The sequence below is a fragment of the Peromyscus eremicus genome, chromosome 13 (genome assembly GCF_949786415.1).
Source record: "Peromyscus eremicus chromosome 13, PerEre_H2_v1, whole genome shotgun sequence".
NCBI lineage: Eukaryota > Metazoa > Chordata > Mammalia > Rodentia > Cricetidae > Peromyscus > Peromyscus eremicus.
The window spans coordinates 20,243,812-20,263,644 of NC_081429.1; the positions used below are offsets into that span (position 1 = coordinate 20,243,812).

Genomic DNA, 19,833 nt, shown 5'->3' on the forward strand with positions numbered 1-19,833 from the left:
GAAAAAGATACACCCTAAGTAGTTTTTAAACAATTCATCTGGAAAGCTTATACACAGCGGCCTACGTCTCTGAAGGCCATTACCAGTTCCTGGAAGGATAATACACCTACTTCCTGTTCACTGCATTTATCTTCTCTGTTGGCAGAAGGAAACTCTTCTGTTTTGCCTTGCAGGAGACCAGAGAGCAATCTCCATTTCACCTGGTCTCATCTGAGCTTATACGCCTAGGAGGGCTCTGGGCGTGGAATGTCCCATAAATATTTGTATACTTTACTCAGTGATTTCTACTCTCCTCTCTATAAGTCAAAACAAGACAAAACCATTTGAAAGTGGGTACTTATGGTAGGGTCTCTTTCAAACACTGGCTAGAAAGATCCCAAGCATTCTCAGCAGAACAATGTAGCGCACTGATTAGTCTCCTGATAGCATTAATATCCTCATGTCTCATATGTGGTCTAGTCACCCAGGCCTGCCTTTAGCATGAATCCTATTAGGCTGTTTACCCAGAATCTACCCCCATGTCTCCTTAAGAATTTTCACTGGTTTACACAGGATTTCTTGACTATGCATTCTCACGTGCCCATGCAGTCCTGAGCTATGTCCCAGCTCTCCTTCAAACCACTCTGGTTCCTGTACTTACCACGATGGTGCTGAGTAAAGACTTACGGTATTTTAATCTGTATCACCTGTAACTACTGTTCAACAGCAGCATGGCTTCTATGGTGAACTAAGTAATGTGCACAGAACTGGGGTTCATCTGCCTTTCTTCTTTTTTTTTTTTTTTTTTTTTTTTTTTTTTGGTTTTTCGAGACAGGGTTTCTCTGTGTAGCTTTGCTCCTCTCCTGGAACTCACTTGGTAGCCCAGGCTGGCCTCGAACTCACAGAAATCCACCTGGCTCTGCCTCCCGAGTGCTGGGATTAAAGGTGTGTGCCACCACCACCCGGCCCTTTCTTCTTTTTACACATTATGAATTCATAAAATACAGTTATGGATTATCTACCATAGGCCAGACAGTTTTATAGACACTGGCGTTGTACTAGTTATTATAATACATAACAACTTCAGTTTCAAATAGTGTAATTCCAGTGGGAACTGTAAGTAATAACCAGGAGAACAAATAACAAAAAGTAAGTGGCATGTGATAAACACTATGTTGTCAATAAACAGTCATGTGACAGTGGCATTTCACACTGGGTGATCAGGAACACTTCTCTGGGGACCAGTATTCAGACTGAATCCTGACACCTAAGCAGGAGCCAGCTTACTTAAGGTTATAATAATGACTGTTGCAGTCCAAGGAAATACACAAGTAAACCTAATAGACAGAAAGAGAAGAGACAGAAACTCAGTGTACCAGGAGTGGGGTTAGCACAGGGGAGTGAGCTGAGATGGGGAGTTAGATAATTTAAAATTCCATGCCTACAATGTGATTTTATTCCAAATACATTATGAAAATATTTGCATGCTATAAGTAGGGAAGCAGCAGGCTATAATTTACTTTTTCACTTGCTTGTTTTGCTTTCTTTGAGATCCCGTTTTACTCTGTAGCCCCATCTGATCTTGACCTTGCTTATGTAGACCGAACTGGCTTCAAACTTGTAATAATCCTCCTACCTCTGCCTCCTGAGTGCTGGGATTGCAGGCCTAACCCATCACATAGAGCTCAATATACATTTTTTTTTTTTTAAAGAACAACTTTAATTCCTTCGTGGCCAGTGGTTTCAGTGGACAAAGTAACACCAGGTTAACTAGTGGTCATCAGTCCAGGCAAGGGAAGAGGGGGCCCGGGCGGTGAGGAAAATGGGCCGCAGTACAGAACATTTTAGAGGTAGAGTGCAAAGGGCAGCTTGAAAAAAATGTCTCATATCTCACAGAATAAGTCATTTCCCCAGAGCTAGAAACCTCCTTAGGTGCTGAGCTCACCATTTCTTAACCTGCTTCCATGGTACGTAATGTCTACTTGGTGTTCCAGAAGCCAGACTGGAGAGATGCAGCTTTCATGAGTATTTATCTTAGAAACTTGCTTGCATGCAACTCACACACTGAGAAATTAAATCAATAGATACTGCCAAAATAAATGTCATTGCTTGGTCTCTTGGAGATGTCCCTGTGGATGTTATTTTCTTACACATGAAAAATAATTACATGAAGTTCACAGTAAGTAATTGAATGGCCACTAAAATCTTCACCTGTGCGTGGGTTCTCAACCCGTGAGTTGTGACCCCTATGGGGTCAAATGACCCTTTCACAGGGGTCGCATAAGACCGTCAGAAAACACTGATATTAATTATGATTTGTAACAGTAGCAAAATTACAGTTATGAAGTAACAATGAAAGTAATTTTATGGTTGGGGGTCACCACAACAGAGGAACTGTATTAAAGGGTTGCTGCATTGGGAAGGTTGAGAACCTTTGTGTTAGAGGAAACACAGAGGACTCAGATTTTTTTTTTTTTTGTGGGGGGGGGGGTTCGAGACAGGGTTTCTCTGTGTAGCTTTGCGCCTTTCCTGGGACTCACTTGGTAGCCCAGGCTGGCCTCGAACTCACAGAAATCCTCCCGAGTGCTGGGATTAAAGGCGTGCGCCACCACCGCCCGGCAGGACTCAGATTCTTAAGGAATCTCTAATTGGTTGTCCTCAGAAGTGTGGGCTGGCCTCTTGCCGTCCTTCAGACCAGACCACAAAACAGTGAACTAACTTCCCGTTTCCCTGAAGGAGACTTTAATTCCAGTGTGCCCCCAGTAGTGCCTTTCTCCCAGGCTGCATTGGCATCACGGTACAGTGTATGGAACTAAGAATGACCGTCCCTTTTCATTTACCTGTATCTATCGGCCTTTCATGTCTGGTCATTTTTATATCTATCTACAAGCATGTTTTCCCAGCGTTGTTTGATTGCCATTGTGAGAAAAAGTTGGCTATTCATTTTTAAAGTAGGCAAAATATAAAACACAGCTGATGGATGTGGTAGTTTGGCTGAGAATGGTTCCCATAGGCTCATATATTTGAATGCTTGGTCACCTAGGAGGGGCGCTATTGGAGAAGGATTAGGAGGCGTGGCCTTGTGGGAGGAAGTACGTCACTGGGGGTGGGCTTTGAGGTTGCAAAAGCCCGTGACAGGCCCAGTCTCTCCCTCCCCTTTCCTCTTGCTCTCTCAGTTCCTCACTCTCACTCTGGCTTTCTCTGCCTGTGAAAAGGGATGTAGCTCTCAGATACTGCTCTAGCGCCATGCTTCCTGCCATGATGATAATAGACTAAGCCTCTGAAAGTGTAAGCAAGCTCCCCTCCCCCGTTAAATGCTTTCTTTCTCAGGAGTTACTTTGGTCATGGTGTCTCTTCATGCAACACGACAATGACTAACATAACTGGTTAGTTAACCAGTGTGTTTACTACACAGATTCGTGTTTAACTCTCAGTGCAACCTTTCCTCTCTAGCACAGGCAGATGATATATTTATTGAAGGGAAAAATCATTCAAAGGAAAGACTATGGGACTTAAAAAATGCCATTGCAAAGGTCTGGCAGACCATGAAAACCACAGTTGAAAGTGCACGGTGGGAGAGCCAGGTAGGAGCTCTGGTGTCTGAACTGCTTCTGTTGCGAGTCTCCCTGAGTATTGTAGGTGTCCTGACTCTTCTAGCACTGATTCTCCTCAGACAGAGCTGCAGCTGTCTTCAGGATACTGCTATTACTGTCTCTGCCTTTGTTAAATTTAATTATAGGATGTCCCTAGCTCTTTGTGTCCATCTACTAAGATTCGGATTCAGGGTGCCACATACCGCGCCTCAGCTGGTAAGAAGCAGGAACTCTAGGCTACCACCTTGGGCTTCCTCAGTTGTAAACAGCTCTCTGTGTCTCAGCCCTTCGCTCTAAAATGTAAATGTACATTTTAGAAATGCCTTTGGTGAAAGGCTGTTGGGAAACTCTCTAGATGTATGATAACATTGAACATCTTTATTTATATTATTTCTCCCCAACAGTTTAATATACATACCAGTGACATAAGCTACATGCAGTTAAAATATAGTATTTTATATATGTACATATGTATCTTATACATACTGAGTAATATACATACTGATTAGCTGGCCAGGAACTGTATTTTGTACACTACAGACTTTAGAAATGAGCAGCCAAACTTTGTATGCAATGAAAATTAAGCAATGTTAAAAAAAAAAAAAAACAACCTTTCTTACTTTCTCTCTTTCTATGTATATACGCATTGTATGTGTGCTTGCCTGTATGTATGGGTATGTAAATAACCACACCCACACTGATCAGGATGTACAAACTTTTGATCTATGTTGAAGATCCTTTGTACTAATTAACATTCCTTCCTAATTGGCACCCTGGCTTTCCCTAATCAATTATAGATTGACTTAATTTTTTCTATAATCACATAAAAGTGTGATTATACCAAGTTTGTTTATATCTTTTTCTTTCTTTCTTTCTTTCTTTCTTTCTTCCTTTCTTTTCTTTCTTTCTTTCTTTCTTTCTTTCTTTCTTCTCAACATAATTATTTCAAATTCACCTAGGTTTTCACCATGTATTTGTGTCTGCATAAATGTTTGTATGACATATACATATGTGAAAGCTAACCAGTGTTGTGTGTGTGTGTGCGTGTGCGTGTGCATGTGTATGTGTGTGTGTGTAAGTGTGTGTGTGTGTGTGTGTGTGTGTGTGAATGTTGTGTAGGGGTCAAAGATTACTTTCCAGTGCCTTCCTCTACTGCTCTCCACCATGACTTTTTGGGACACTGTCACTGAACATGGTGCAGTCTCCACTAGCCTGGCACGGCTGCTCAGTGAGTCTCTGGATGTGCTCAGCTGTTCACTGCCTGCTTGGGAATCCACACTTGGCTCCTCACACTTGTGCAGTAAGCCAGTAAGCCCTTCGCTCACTGAGCTGTTTCCCCAGCCCTTTGTTTGTGTATCAATACTTTAACTTCGCAGGAGTATGCCATTGGGTAAACACCCTGGAGTTTGTCCATCTGCTACTTTACGGCTGCTGCTTGAGTTGTTTCCAGTTTGGGACCCTGACAGATAAATTTTCCTATTAATTTTATCTATAAAGATTTGTTTATAGATGTACTTTAGTGCTTTGGAGTAAATGTTCAGACTTTGTGTGTGGGGGGATATCATATGTAGGTTTATGTTTGTCATTTGAAAAAGCTGCTAAATCTTTTTCTACGCTCATTGTAACATGTTGCAACCAGTGGTGAATGAAGACTCCATCAGCTCTGTCTCCTCATCCACCCCTAATGTGGCAGAAAATATATATAGTCAGGCCATTGCAGCCCTGGAATTGTTACAGTTCAGGTCCAGCATAAATGACAGATCTTCGTACTAATGCGGCATATAAAGTGTAAGTAAACACTTCTAACACTATGGATAAAACTGGTCAATACTGCACAAAGAAGACAATAGGCTTCTTGGAATATCTGCAAAGAAGAAGAAGAAAAGTGGCTTAAGATTTAAAAAAAGAACTTACAATATATAATAAAGTATAGTGTCACCTAATACGGATCCTGTGTGCTGACCCGAGTTCAGTGGAAGACTAGACTTGAGTCCTAGAAGAACTATGGGGCATGCAAACTTAAAGCCCGCATTGTGAAACCATACCCCATCACCAGCTGATTACTCTCCATTATGATGAAAAGATTCTGTCAGTGTAACATGGAAAGTGAAAGGTTAAACAAGTTTACATATCTCCAAAATGAAGCAATCTAACTCTTGGCTTTCAGAAACACTCCCTGTCATATTGGTACATTATATATCTTCCTTTAAACCTAATGCTCCTTAATAATTTGCTTAGCTACTGGGTGTATATGATGTCTCCAGGGAAACTGATTATTTGAGTGGAACTCAAGTAGAAGTATAAACTACCCCCTTTAAGACATAAATCTGTCTTCTATTTCTATATCCCTATAATTCTGTATATGTTTAGTATTAGAGTGTAGATGTCAGCTCCACCATCGATATCAATTTATTATGTAATAACAGTTTGCTGATGCACTACAGAAATAAAGTGTATTGATTGATGGAAAAGAGACTGGTATGGAATTCTGGCCTTCCTAAAATGTTCCAAAACTTAAACTAAATAAGTTGTTCACATCTCTTAGGGTTGAGAAATTAGCCATGAATAGTACATGAAATTATTGCTATTACAAAGGAGCATTTCATTGAGAAGTCATGTGAGTGACTTCTAAATTGAAAGTGAAGAATATTGATGGGTCAAAAGCTTCAAGTGTACTGGAATCACATGGACATTTTTATTCTCTAGCTCTGTCTCAGACACTTGATATCTCTGTTATGTTAAATTGCTGTGGTCTTTCTTTACTAGTAAACATTGTATCTTTACATACAAGCACTAATACCTTGTCCCTTAATATATTAAAAGTCCATACAATCAGGTTTATTTGTCTTGGTTTTCCTTGTACATTCATTAATCCCAAATTGCAAATCCAGAGGTCTCTCAATTGAATGAAACGACCTTTAGTTCCAGGGGCTGAATAGTGTGGCTATAGCAAAACTGTAGTGACTAAAAGGCAAAAGTATCTTATTTTATGTGCTCTGCCACACCTGATTGACTCTCTCTTATTCATCACATATAGACAAGGTGCCTTCTCTCTAAAATTCTGATTTCACTAAGGCAGAAGAGAAAGATCAGATGTAGAAACATTCTATATCCAGGCTGTTCCTTCTTCTTCTTCTTCTTCTTCTTCTTCTTCTTCTTCTTCTTCTTCTTCTTCTTCTTCTTCTTCTCCTCCTCCTCCTCCTCCTCCTCCTCCTCCTCCTCCCCCTCCCCCTCCTCCTCCTCCTGCTCTCCACTTCCTCATCCTCTTCTTCTTCCTCTTCTTCTTTCATATGCCAGTCTTGAACTCATGATGTAGGTAAATGACCTTGAACTTTGACCCCTTTGCTCTTACCTTCTAGTGCTAGGATTACAGACATGTTCCACCATGCCTATTTTAGTGCAGTCCTGGGAGCCAGACCCAGGGCTGTGTGCATGCCAGGCAAATACTTTCCCAACTGAACTCGATCTTCAAATGGAACTGGGCTTCCAAATGAAAAGGCCCACATCTGACATTGAGAGGACACTCAAGCACCTCAGTAACACTCCTGGAATTATTGAAAACAGAAGCAATTATTATACATTAATCTATTCTAAAAACAAGTGAACACAGTCTTCTAAAGAGATGCCTCATGAATTGGATCTTCCCTTCTGAGGACAGAATAGTAACCAGGATTTTGGGGCACTGGTCTGAGGACAGTTTGAGTTTCTTATACTTCCTCTTTGATATTGCTGCTGTTTCAAAGACTTGTACCATGTTTAAAGCTGGGGCAGCCATCTTGTTTTAGTTTGAGCTACTGAACTTACCAGCAGCCGTCTGTATGCAGACTATAGCAGACTCCTATTTACAAAGGCAGAAAAACAAACAAACATCTCCCCTAATTCTACTCTGTAGTTTATTAGACTTTAGGTTGCTCCTATTTTAAACTATGTCCAATGGAGACAGTACATTGTGAAGTGATAGCCACATAATACCTCATTATCTGAGGATAATTGGTATTGGAAAAGGCCACTTAAGGTGAAACCACATTCAATGTTATAGGGAATGGTGAAAAACAAAATGTTTAATTTCAGATTTTATCTTGAAAAATTAAAATAAAATTGGTGAAATGATTTAATTAATGCTAACCACTTAGGATATAATTATATCTATGGGCATAGGACTATTGTGATTTTAAACAGGGTATAGAAATATAACAGACTGATTCTCCCTCTCTCAGCACCCATTAATTGCTTGTAGCTCTTCCTCTGGGGAAGTTTTGAGATTTCCCACATTCATATTGGCTTGTCACTTACTGTTGTCACTGTACAGGTTTCATTTAGGTGGCTATGGTTTTGAGATTCCTCGGGTGAAGTTTCCCTATCATCCATAGCTCCCAGCAAACATACCAGTGCTTTATCTCTTAAAGTCCTTCCACCCCTTCATCCGCAATGTTCCCTGAGTATTGTGTTTAGAGGTTTGCATCCGTTTGTGCTAGCACCCCATAGTCATGGTTCTCTGTAGCTGGAGTTTTCTCCAGTCCTGCCCAGCACCACGGACCCTGCAACCGCTTATAAAATAACCACTCAGAAACTTAAATTAATTAAACTACTGGGCCATTAGCTCAGGCCTACCACTGACTAGTTCTTACACTTAACTCAGCCCATTTCTGTTAATCTATATGTTGCCACATATTCTGTGGCTTTACCTGTTGACTTTACATGTGGCTCCTTGGACAGCAGGCTGGCGTCTCTCTGACTCCACCTTCCTGTTCCCCCAATTCTCCTCTCTGCTAGTCCCGCCTATACCTCCTGCCTGGCTACTGGCCAATCAGTGATTTATTTGTCAATAAATCATCCACAGTAGGTCTCCTTATATATATATATATATTTTCCCTTTTATTGGAAATAAATTCTTTTCTCATACAATGCATCCTGATTACAATTTCTCCTCCCTCTGCTCCTCCCAACTACTCCCCACCTTCCCTTCCATCTGACTCCAATTTTGATCAGTTATAAATTTCTGTTATAGTCTCTATACAAAAATGAGTTTCTCTGATAGGGGTGATGAAAGCTACCAACAGTTACAAATCATGCTGGCATAGGAAAGTGACAGTCATAGGTTCTCTCTGATGTCTATGACCTCACCAGCTACCATTAACTGACTGAGTTTACAGTATCAGCCATGACTTCCCACCAACTGAGTGTGACTTAAGTCCAACTAGGTGGTTGTTGATTAAATGCAAAATATAAATGTCACTATTGCACCCTTGGGGACATTCTGCCCTGGTTTCACAGCTGGGTAGGATCATTGATTGCTTTTCTCCTTGGCAGCTTACATAGCACTTTTAGGGCACTATGAGAGCTATCACAGTGGGGAGGATTCCAGGTCAATTCCTTCAAATACCAAGTCCAAAGTTTGTAATGTCTTCAGCAATAGAATTTTTTTTCCAAGGACAATGGAATAGCCTGTGAAGAAAATACAGTATTCATGTATGAAATTCTCAAAAAAATAAAGAGCTATAATTAACAAAACGCATCACAAATTTTTATTAAAATGCAATTTTTTAAATCAATGAGATAAATATCACAGAATTTATTTGGGCAATTATATAAATGTACCCACAGTCATGTTGTATAAGATTTCTCTCACCCTAAAATGCTTTCTTACAGTGCTTTTAGTAGGTCTCTATTGCCAGTACCCCAGAGACTTGCCAACCATTTCCTGACACTGTGGACTGCCCCTTTGTAGAAATTTGGTCTTGTCATAATGTTTTAGCTAACATTACTATTGCTGTGATAAAACACCACAACCAAAAGCAAGTTGGGGAGGAAAGGATTTACTCAGCTTATGCTTCCACATCACTGTTCAACATCCAAGGATGCCAGGACAGGAACTCAAACAGAGCAGGAGTCTGGAAGCAGGAGCTGATGCAGAGGCCATGGAGGGGTGCTGCTTACTGGCTTACTTCCCATGGCTTGCTCAGCCTGCTTTCTTATGGAACCCAGGACCAGCAGCCCAGGGGCAGCCCCACCCACAGTGGGCTGGGCTTTCCCACATCAATTATTAATTTAAAAAATGCCCTAAGGCTGGATCTTATGGAGGCATTTTCTCAGGTGGTTTTCCATCCTCTCCAGTGACTCTAGCTTGTATCAAGTTGACCTAAAATTAGCCAGCACCCTGTAGCTGGAGAGTTTTCTCTCCAGCTCCTGCCAAACTCCAGCAGTCCGACAGCCCACTTATAAAATAAACACACAGACACTTATATTATTTAAACTGTTTGGCCTAATGGCTCAGGCTTCTAGCTATCTAGTTCGTACATCTTAAATTAATCCATTTCTATAAATCTATACCTTGCCACGTGGCTCATGGCTTACTGGCGTCTTCACATGCTGCTTGTCATGGCAGAGGCTGGCAGTGTCTCCTCCCACCTTCCTGTTCTCTCAATTCTCCTCTCTGTTAGTCCCGCCTATACTTTCTGCCTGGCCACTGGCCAATCAGTGTTTTATTTATTGACAAATCAGAGCATTTGACATACAGACCATCCCACAGCAGCACCCAGAATAAAATGTTACTCAAACTTAGTATTTTTAATTTTGATTTGTTTCTACTTTGCTACATATATAACTAATTTGATCTTTAGCTGAGAAATAACTCATGGTGTGGTTATTATTGGTTTTGTTTGTTTGTTTGTCTTACCGGTTTGTGGATGTTTGGATTGCTTTACTGTTTGAAGCATGATGGGAAATAATGCATATGTAATGGTAAACAAATCTTCATACAGGTCTACACCTTCATTTCTCTTAAGTAAATACTGAGAAGTGAAACTGTGGAGTCACATGGTAAGAAGATGCTTAAAAACTTCAAAAACTGTGAAACTGTTTTCTGACATGCAATACTTATCAGCATTTCCACCAATAAAGCCTGAGTCTTCCAGTTTTCCCCATGCTTCAACATGCTTGAGATTGCCTCTCTCTGTCCGTGGCCCTCACAGTGAGGGAGTAGCTTTGTCTCAGCATGCCTGCAACTTTCACTTTTCTCATGTCTAATATTATCTATGCACTATTTGTGTTATTTTATTTATTTGTATATATAGTTCTTGCATTTTTAAAAGGGATTTTTAAATATTTTCTGACTTCTCAGATGTATTATTTGAAAATGGTTTTTCTCATTTAATGGCTTATATTTTCAGCTTAATGGTATTAAAATAATTGGCGTTTTTGTTGTTGTTTTGTTTTGTTTTAGTAGAAGTCTTTTCTAGGTAACCCAGGCTGGCTTTAGAGGCGGGTAGATCTTTTTGAGTTTGAGGCCAGCTTGGTCTACATAGCAGGTTTCTCTTTTTGTATGTTATTGAGAATTTTGAGTGTGGTTCAGTATATTTAGATCATGTCATCATATCCATCCCTCCTGACAATTTCTTCTGGACCTCTACCCTATATCCCTACCTCCAACTTCTTGTTTCTTTTTTTTTTTTTTTTACATTATTTTCTTATAACCCATTGAGTACAAATAGGTACTTAAATTTTTGTATGTTATTTTGAACTTTCAGAGTTTTCATTTCTAATAATGCAGTGTGCATCAATCTCACAACTATCCCCTTTCTTAAGTTTGGTTATGGTCGAGAGAGAGAGAAAGAGAGAGAGAGTGTGTGTATTTTCATGCCCATGTGTATACATGAAGGCCAGAGGAAGGTAGTAGCATTCTGTTTTATCACTCTACCCTACTTCCTTCAAACAGGGTCTTTTGCTGAGCCTGAAGCTAGGCTAGAAGCCAGCAAGCTCAAGAATCCAGATCCTACTACTTCCACCTTTGATAGTGCTGGGTTCCGGGCATACGGCCACGCCCAGCTCATGGCCATGCCCAGCTTTTTCTAGGGGTGCTGGGGGCTTCATGCTCCTGCAGCAAGTACTCTTACCCACTGAGCTATTTCTCATCTTCTTGTTTTCCCTTTTACAGGTTTATTTTTTCTCCAGCCCCTAAACTTGACTATAATTTATATGAAAGGACTGTATCATTTCCACAGAACTCCAGTGTTCACAACAGTGCCCATCTCAAAGTGCATGTACTTTTCTCTCTTTTCACATATGATTGACAGAAAAAAAGACAATGAGAAAATGTTTCAAGCATGCAAACCAAAGCATTTAAAGAGTGATTTTCATACTTTCGCTTAGTTTTTACTATAAAATGGGCTGCAATTTGTTACAGGGATTAACTGTTCTCAGAAGAGGAAGGGACATTAAATAAAGGTAATGGGAACATTCTGGTGATGGGTTGAGCTCCAAAATATGACAGGATCTGAATCCTGGGGACTGTCTGTCACACAGGAATATTCTGTTGCCTCTCGATGTCTATGCAGGTTCCTTCCAGCAGTTACTTTGGGAATTATGCATCTAAATTCCAGATTTGGAACTCTGTAAATTGTAAACCGACTCTTATCATGGACGTACGTCCTGCCTGCTGCTCTTCTGTCCTGTGCTTACCATCGCCTGAGTCCTTAGCCTGCAGCTCCAAGTGCTGGCATACCGGGATGCAAAGATGTGAGGCAAATGGTGCTGAGGCAGAGCCTTGGGGAGTGTTCCAGCGCACACTAGTATCTACTCTCAGGCCCACTAGTATCTACTCTTGGGCCCACCAGATTATTTACTAGTTTCCTTGTTGACATTGTCTTGACAAGTAACTCTGGGAATTCAATGCATTTTTCCCCTTCAGCTAGACGCTGCCAGAATATTTGACTTTCTGGATGTGTCAGGCAGGCTTGGTAATTAAATGGCTCAGCATTTTTGTTTGTCAGGGTGATATAACATAAGGGAAAAATGTTTGCTTTGTGAAGCCTTGCCATAAAACCTTCAGGAAGGATTATACATCATCAGGCCTTTGGCTCCCAAAGGGAAGTGTTCTGAAAGACAAAACATCTTTAGTGTCAATTTTCAACCAAAAGAAAATTGCACAGAATGAAGTTTGACATGTAGAATGGCTTTTGTAAGTTGTTTCACAAGTGAATCACAAGAAGGGTCATTTTGAGGGTGTTAACAAAAGGCCAGCTGACATGCTTCTGGGAATTTGAATAGTGCCTGGGAATCACCTTACATGTGTGTGTGTGTGTACATAGGCCATGTCCCGAGCCACATCCAAACTTACAAGAATGGGATCCAGTCATCATTTGTGGTGGCAGAGTTTGTATTGGAATATTGTGATTGCGTCTACGCGAAGTGTGGGTGAAACACCTGGACCTTCATTACCTATGCTTGTGCCCGGAAAATCCCTCTTCCGCCAAAAACTCCTGTATCTGCACGATTTTAAAGACTGTCCAACAGTAGGAACTTTTCTGTATACAGTTAATACAATAAAATAAAATAGGGCCACCGCAGCTGCCTCTTTAAATCATAGGAATTTAATCTGGGAAATGACTGCTGATACCCTATGATGAAACTCAGTTCCAAAAAAAAGAAAGAAAGAAAGAGGAAACAAGGATTGTTAAGGGGAGTATACCTCTCCAATACCATGATCATGTGTTCATTTTGGAGTAACAAACTAGTACCATTAAGAAGCTCTATCACTCGGGCACTGTAATTGACAGCAGTCACCATGCTAGAGCAAACATATGGCACAGAATATCTGCTTGGGTTGTTCCCAAGCATGTATTTTTGCACATAAATTATGAATCAAACTAATCCACTCATTTCATTGCTTGCTCTTCCCTTCCTAATTCCCAGAGGTTTTTGGAGCGCATTATAGTTTTAAGCTTTGTTTCTATTGTCTTTCTGTTTGTGGGGGAAAATCAACTCACTATGACCACAAACGCAACATAGTAACTCCCAGCCCTAACTCATGACGTCAGCCGCAGGAAGAAGAGGCATGGCTACACTTAGAAAGGAAATTTCTTCCATTTTATTGAAAAATAGAAAATAAAGTGGAGTTTTAATTTAATGTTTGTGAATATATTTCATTGTCCCCTCCCCTGGTGTCTGAACAATTATCGTAGTAAGTACAAAAGGAAATCTGTTTTGGATCGATAGTGAATGGCTGGGTTTAATTGGTCCTACAGATGAGAGTCACTGCCACAGGTAACAACAGAGACATGCCAAGATGCAGGAGTGGATTCACATCTTAACAGAGCTCCGCATCCTCATCCTACGCTTGGGCTTTTCCTGGGAACCTGGAGTGGCTGGGAACAAGAACCTCCATGGTTGTGTTGTGGCATCCCACACAGGCCAAATGCTAATCCGGAGAAGCTTTAAAGCAGGGGGCCTTTTAGTATTAGTCATGCTGATCAATTTTAATTGAAAAAGAAAAAGCGTTCATTGTGCACAGTACGGCACCGGGTACATCCACTAATGGAGCTGCTAGCGGGGAAGCCAGAGTTCCCTACCTGTTTATCTCCTAAGAAGTCTGTCCCCATTTGAGGAAATCCTCATCCTGAGAGGAACGCACACAGAGTCCAGAGGCAGAAAAGCATCACCACCATGCTGGCCAGAGTAATCAGGTCATCCCTGGCTGTCACCATGGAGATGCACGCCGCAGTTCGCAGCTCCATCACATTCCTTGCTGCAGTCCTTAAGACAAACCAAGCTGTTGGACAGTGGTGACTTGCGCGTTACTATTATTACTTACTGACAACTTAGTAATCATGAAAATGAAGCATTTTCCATAAAGCATCCAGTTCTCACTTAATCGTGGCTCTGTACAGTCTGTGCCAGTGTCAGTCTGGTGACTTGACTGCCCTGTCCAGGCTGACTGACCTTCTTGAGTATGCCTCTCTGCCCTCTTTGACGGCTCTGTCCTGCATTTTCTTCTGCAGTCTTGGTACTGACCAAACAACAAAAAAAAAAAGCTAAAACTTTTCTGGGTATCTGCAGAACTGACTCTCTTTTGGTTTATCCTTTGTCTAGATATCGTCTTTTAAGAAAGACCTTTCATCCCATGGTGACTACTGGGTATATGACCTTTAGACTGTCCAGTCTGTGACCCTCCCTGACCTCATGATCAGCTCTCTCTGCTATCTTGTTCTTTATGATACTTTGTGCGTTCTAAAGCTGTCTTGTCCACTTATTTACTTTCTGTCTTGCTCCCCCAAATGAAAGCTCTAGAGGGATAAAGCACCTCTCCACACCCCTGTGGCATGAGGGCTAGGAACTAGTCTGGCATCTACAGCTGCTCCTCCAACACCTGTGGCAGAACGAATCTGCCGTCATCAAATGGAACAGTCAATTATACTCTAGAGACACAAAGGCAAGTGTGTTGGTTACTTTCCCATTGCTGTAATAACAGACCTGGGGAAAGCAGCTTAAGGAAGACGGTTTATTCTGGCTCACGGTACTTCATGGTGAGTTAGTCACAGCAGCAGGAGTGTGGAAAAGCTGCTCACATGGCATCTGTAGGCAGGAAGAACCAAGAAATGAATTCTGGAGGTCAACTTGCTTTCTTCTTTTTATTCAGTCCAGGGTCCCAACCCATGGGATGGTGTGGTCTACACTTGGAGTTCTGTTCCTACCTCAGTTTACCAACTCCAGAACTTCTGTCTCAGAAATGCCCAGGGTTTGTTGCATCTGTGGTGCTTCTAGGTCCTGTCAAGTGATGATCATTATTAACCCTCATCACTGATGATGCGCTGAGTAACTTATCTGTAGGCAGCAAATGACAGTGAAAGGCTGTGAAGTAGAGCATACCTAGTCTAGAGTCTAGAAGTGCAGGGTGAGTCAGGGCAAGAGAGCCTTTTCTCCAAGAATTACCTCACTTTTTCAGGAAATCTGCTCCATTCAAATAACATCTCATAAATGTAACTTCTCTGCTTTGGGGGAAGAAGGGTTTCATCACGAGATGGAGAGGAATGGAACCATTCCACAGTTCTATCATTCCCAGAGCTCCATCTGAACAGTGTTTTCCTTTCTATAACATGGCATTTTAAAAATAAGCAAATGAATGTTTAAATTAAAAACAGAAAATATCCAACCCTCTTGAATTTTGCTGTTGGGATTTGTAAAACCCAAACTATTTCTGTTCTTCATGTTACTTGGCTTTTAATAATATTTTATCTTACATATAACAAAATTTATAATTTTACAATGTATAGCTGGGCCCCAGGAGATGCACCCACATAAAAGCCAGTGTGAGGCAGCGTATGCCTGTAACCCTACCACTGGGGAGGCAGATACAGGTGAATCCCTGAAGCTCACTGGTCAGCCAGCCTACCTGAATCATGAACTCTAGCTTCAGTGAGAGAATTGGTAAGTGACCAAAGGAGATATATTCAATTTTGACATCTATCTTCCACAAGCATGTGTGCACTTGCACTTACATGTGCACACACCCATATAAATACACATATACACACTGTGAACACACATACGTACATACAAAGTACTGGCATAGCCTTATCTGAATGGAATGGCAGAAGTCATAAAGCCAGCACAGCTGCTTGACAAAGATCCAGCAAAGCTGGATGGCTGCCATGCCACCTTTGGTTTTCATCTCCACCTGTTACATACTTGGGGCACTTTTAATGTTGGGTTGATGGAAAATTCCTTATGAATCATTTATGCCTTCTCCCAGGAATGCTGCTTCTAAGCTTATCCAGGAAAGTCCTGAACATACTATCCCTCCCGCTACACACACTTTGAGGGAGATATCCTTATCTACTTGAAGGTCTTCCTTACGCCTTAGAGGTTGTGACACATAAAGAAGAAGCCAGAGGTCTCTTCATGAGGCTATGAAACATTCTTGAAATATCTGTCCCTGTACTTACACTGGAACAAGATATTCAAAACAAAGTAAAATTAAAAAGGTCAACAAGATTCAGTGGGCTAGAGGAATTATCCGCAGTTAAGATTACAAGACTCTTCCCACTGTACACTCAGACAATTACGTCGCATACAACTCTGCCCTACATAGAGACATATTGATGAGCAAAGTATGGAGTGGAAAGATAATGAAAGTATGAGGTGTCAGGACCTCCCTCTCTTAGAAGTTAGTTCATGTAGAGCCACTACAATGTCATATGGCCAAGGAACAACAGAATGCCAAGATTAGACATATAGACAAATTCTATAAGGATATAAATGTGAACATTGATTGTATTATGTCAGAATTTGAATAATAACTGCAGTAGCTTTAGCCTGAGGATTTTTCCTGGGCACTCTGACCACTTAGAGTTAATAATACATTGCTTGAGACATGGCGAAATGCCCAGGATGTTTGAAGATTTTGTTTTGGTCTAATGTCCTTGAAGCAACCAAAACAATCAGCCTCAGCACAGGCTGTCATATGCCTCTAGATTCTCAAAAATTGGGTTATGGGGTTAATGAGTAAGAATGATAACTCTGTTTATTAATGATGTCAAAACTTGAGGGAAAATGATTGGAAATGATAACTCTGTTCTGTCATAGTTTATTAATGATGACTAAAAGATGAGCAAAAGGAAGTGAAACACATGTCCAAAAACAAAAATGATATGATCTATGTTTTGGAACATCATGAATATATCCCTGCTAACTAAATTCTGTATAAATAAAGAAACACTCTGGCTGATAGTCAGTCAGACTGCAAGATTCTCCCGACCACCATGGCCTGGCTCACTTCCTTCTCCCACGGATTCCTTACACCCTCTGCAGGACCCATCCACCACTGGGGAATGGCTCCCGGCAAAGTACAATTGAACAGTTTAGAGTATTCAAAGAGTTAGGCAGTTGCAAACACTATCAAACCTCTTCATCATCCCACCAATAAAACTCAGAATCCATCAGGAATATCTTCCCATAAGTTTCCCTAGCCTTCAGAACCCACAAATGTACTCTCCAACTAAATTCTAGACATTCAATATTTAAATAGAAACATACAAGAGGGGAATTTTACATCTAGATCCTTTTACACTTCATCTGGATTGTAGGTAGTGTCCATATTTCACTTCTTCTTGTAGCATTCCATATGCCTCTTTATGTTTAGCCATTCATCAATCATTAGACGTTTGAACCGCTTCTACTTTTTGACTTTTACAGTTGACACTGTGATATTCATTTTTAAACCAGTCTATAGATGGGCAAATGGCTACGGTTCTCTTGGAAGTATGTCCAGAAGTGAACTTACTGGATCATATGTCAACTCTTTGTTTTAACCTTTAAGGAAATGCCAAAACATTCTCTGGAACAGCCATACCATTTCACATTCTCATTTTTAGCTTTCAAGGCACCATTTGTCAAAAGGATTCACTTCTCTGGTGTGTTCCCTTTTCTTCTTTGTCAGAGACTTTATGATTAGATATGTGTGGATGTATTCCAAGTGTTCTGTGTTACTCCAATGACACTTTGGTTTTGGAAAACCCCACGCTATTTTGACCACATAACTAAGATCATCTTGAAGCCTTGTCTAAGTATTCCAACTTCACTACTCTTTCTCCTCTGTCTTCTCCTTCTCCTCCTCTCTCTTCTTTAAATTTGTGCTTTGATTCTTTAAGGTTATTATCAGTTTGTAGATATGCACCAAATACCTTGCTGAGATTTTGACGGAGATTGAGTTAACTTTATAGCTCAAGATGGAAGAACAGATAGCTTGAAACTATCAAGTCCTCCTGTCAACAAACGTGATGGTCTTGTTTATTTCGTTCCTTGATGCTTTGCGATTTTCCTTCCATAGATCTTGTCATTTTTATATATTTATATCAGATACATTGTCCATTAGCATAACAATAGTATCTGAGAGTTCATGCCCTTTTATGTCACATGAGTTCTGGAACATTACTAAAAACTTCCAGGAACCTCGGCTTACCACAGTATGGTAGTTCAAAGGCTATTGGGGAGGCTGCTACTTGCAAAATTCATCTTTATTTGGACATATTTGATCAGATTACAGCTCCAGAGAGGTTATGTGGTGTTGTTCCAGAACTTTGAGAAATACATCTGTCATTTGTAAGCTATATGGTATATGGAATTTTGCTGTAGCAACACAACTGATAGCATTCTCTTAGAAGGGGCAATTTTATATGGTGAAATTTTGGACCTGTTCTAGTTTTCTTTCCATTGGTATGATAAAATACTTTCACCAAAAACAACTTAGGTAAGAAAAGTATATATTTTAGTATAAGTTACAGTCCACTTGTGCTAATTGGCATTATTTTATTTGAAACATTTTTTCCAGATAATATATTCTAATCAGGGTTTCCCCTCCCTGAACTCCTCAGATCCTTCCCACCTCCCACTCAACCAACTCAAACTCATCTCTCTCTCTCTCTCTCTCTCTCTCTCTCTCTCTCTCTCTCTCTCTCTCTCAAGCAAACAAACAAGCAAACAAAAAATACAACCAAACACCAAAGAAAAATGCAAGAATACATACACACCCCAAACCCATAGATTGGAAACCATATACAGACAAAAGACCAATAAGGCAAAAAAAAAATGACCAAAGAAAGTGGACATGGGCTTTTACCCTTAACAGAGAAGTTATCTGCAATTGACACTTGCTTGCTAAGGAAAAATTAGTTTTCTATAATGGAGTATCATTGGGTATATTAACTACACTCAAGGGCAGGCCCCACACCCCCAATAGCAGATGGCCAATACAAAATGAACTCTACAAAAATACCACTTTCCCCTCTCAATTATGAAACCTTGTCTATCTTGAACCTATGCATGTCCTGTGCAGGCTACCACAGTCTCTGTGATTTCATGTGCATATCAATTCGATTGCATCTAGAAGACACTGCTTACTTGGAAGGTTTTGATGAAGACATTCATTTAGGACTAGTGTCCCAAAATTTCTCAGCCTCTGCACATTGTTCAACCAGCATCATTTATTCAAGATGCAGTCTTTTCTCCAGTGTGTGTTTTGGCTTCTTTATGAAAAAGCAAGTATCCATGGGACTTATGTCTGGGACTTTAATTTGATTTATCAGTTGATTAATGTGTCTGTTTTTATGCCATACCATGCTGTTTTTATTACTATATCTCTGTAGTACAACTTGAAATCTGGGATGGTAAAACCTCCCCCAGGTGTATCATTATTCAACATTATTTTAGGTATCCTGTTTTTTTGGTTTTTGTCTTGTTTTGGTGTGTGTGTGTGTGTGTGTGTGTGTGTGTGTGTGTGTGTGTGTGTGTGTTTTCATAGAAAGCTGAAATTTGTTTTTTCAACTTCCATGAAGAATTGTGTTGGAATATTGATGGGTATTACATTTAATCTGTAGATTACTTTCAGTACAATGGAAATTTTCACTATATTAATCCTATCAATCCATAAGCTTAGGAGATATTTCTACTGATTTGATGAAGACCAAGACCAAAAGCAACTTAGAGTGGA

The 19,833-nt window shown here is 40.4% G+C and overlaps 1 pseudogene; it reads left to right on the forward strand.

The window, feature by feature from the left end:
• Nucleotides 1-644: 644 nt before the first annotated feature.
• LOC131923630 (alpha-enolase-like) overlaps nt 645-19,833 on the forward strand; it is a 63,345-nt pseudogene continuing 44,156 nt past the window's right edge.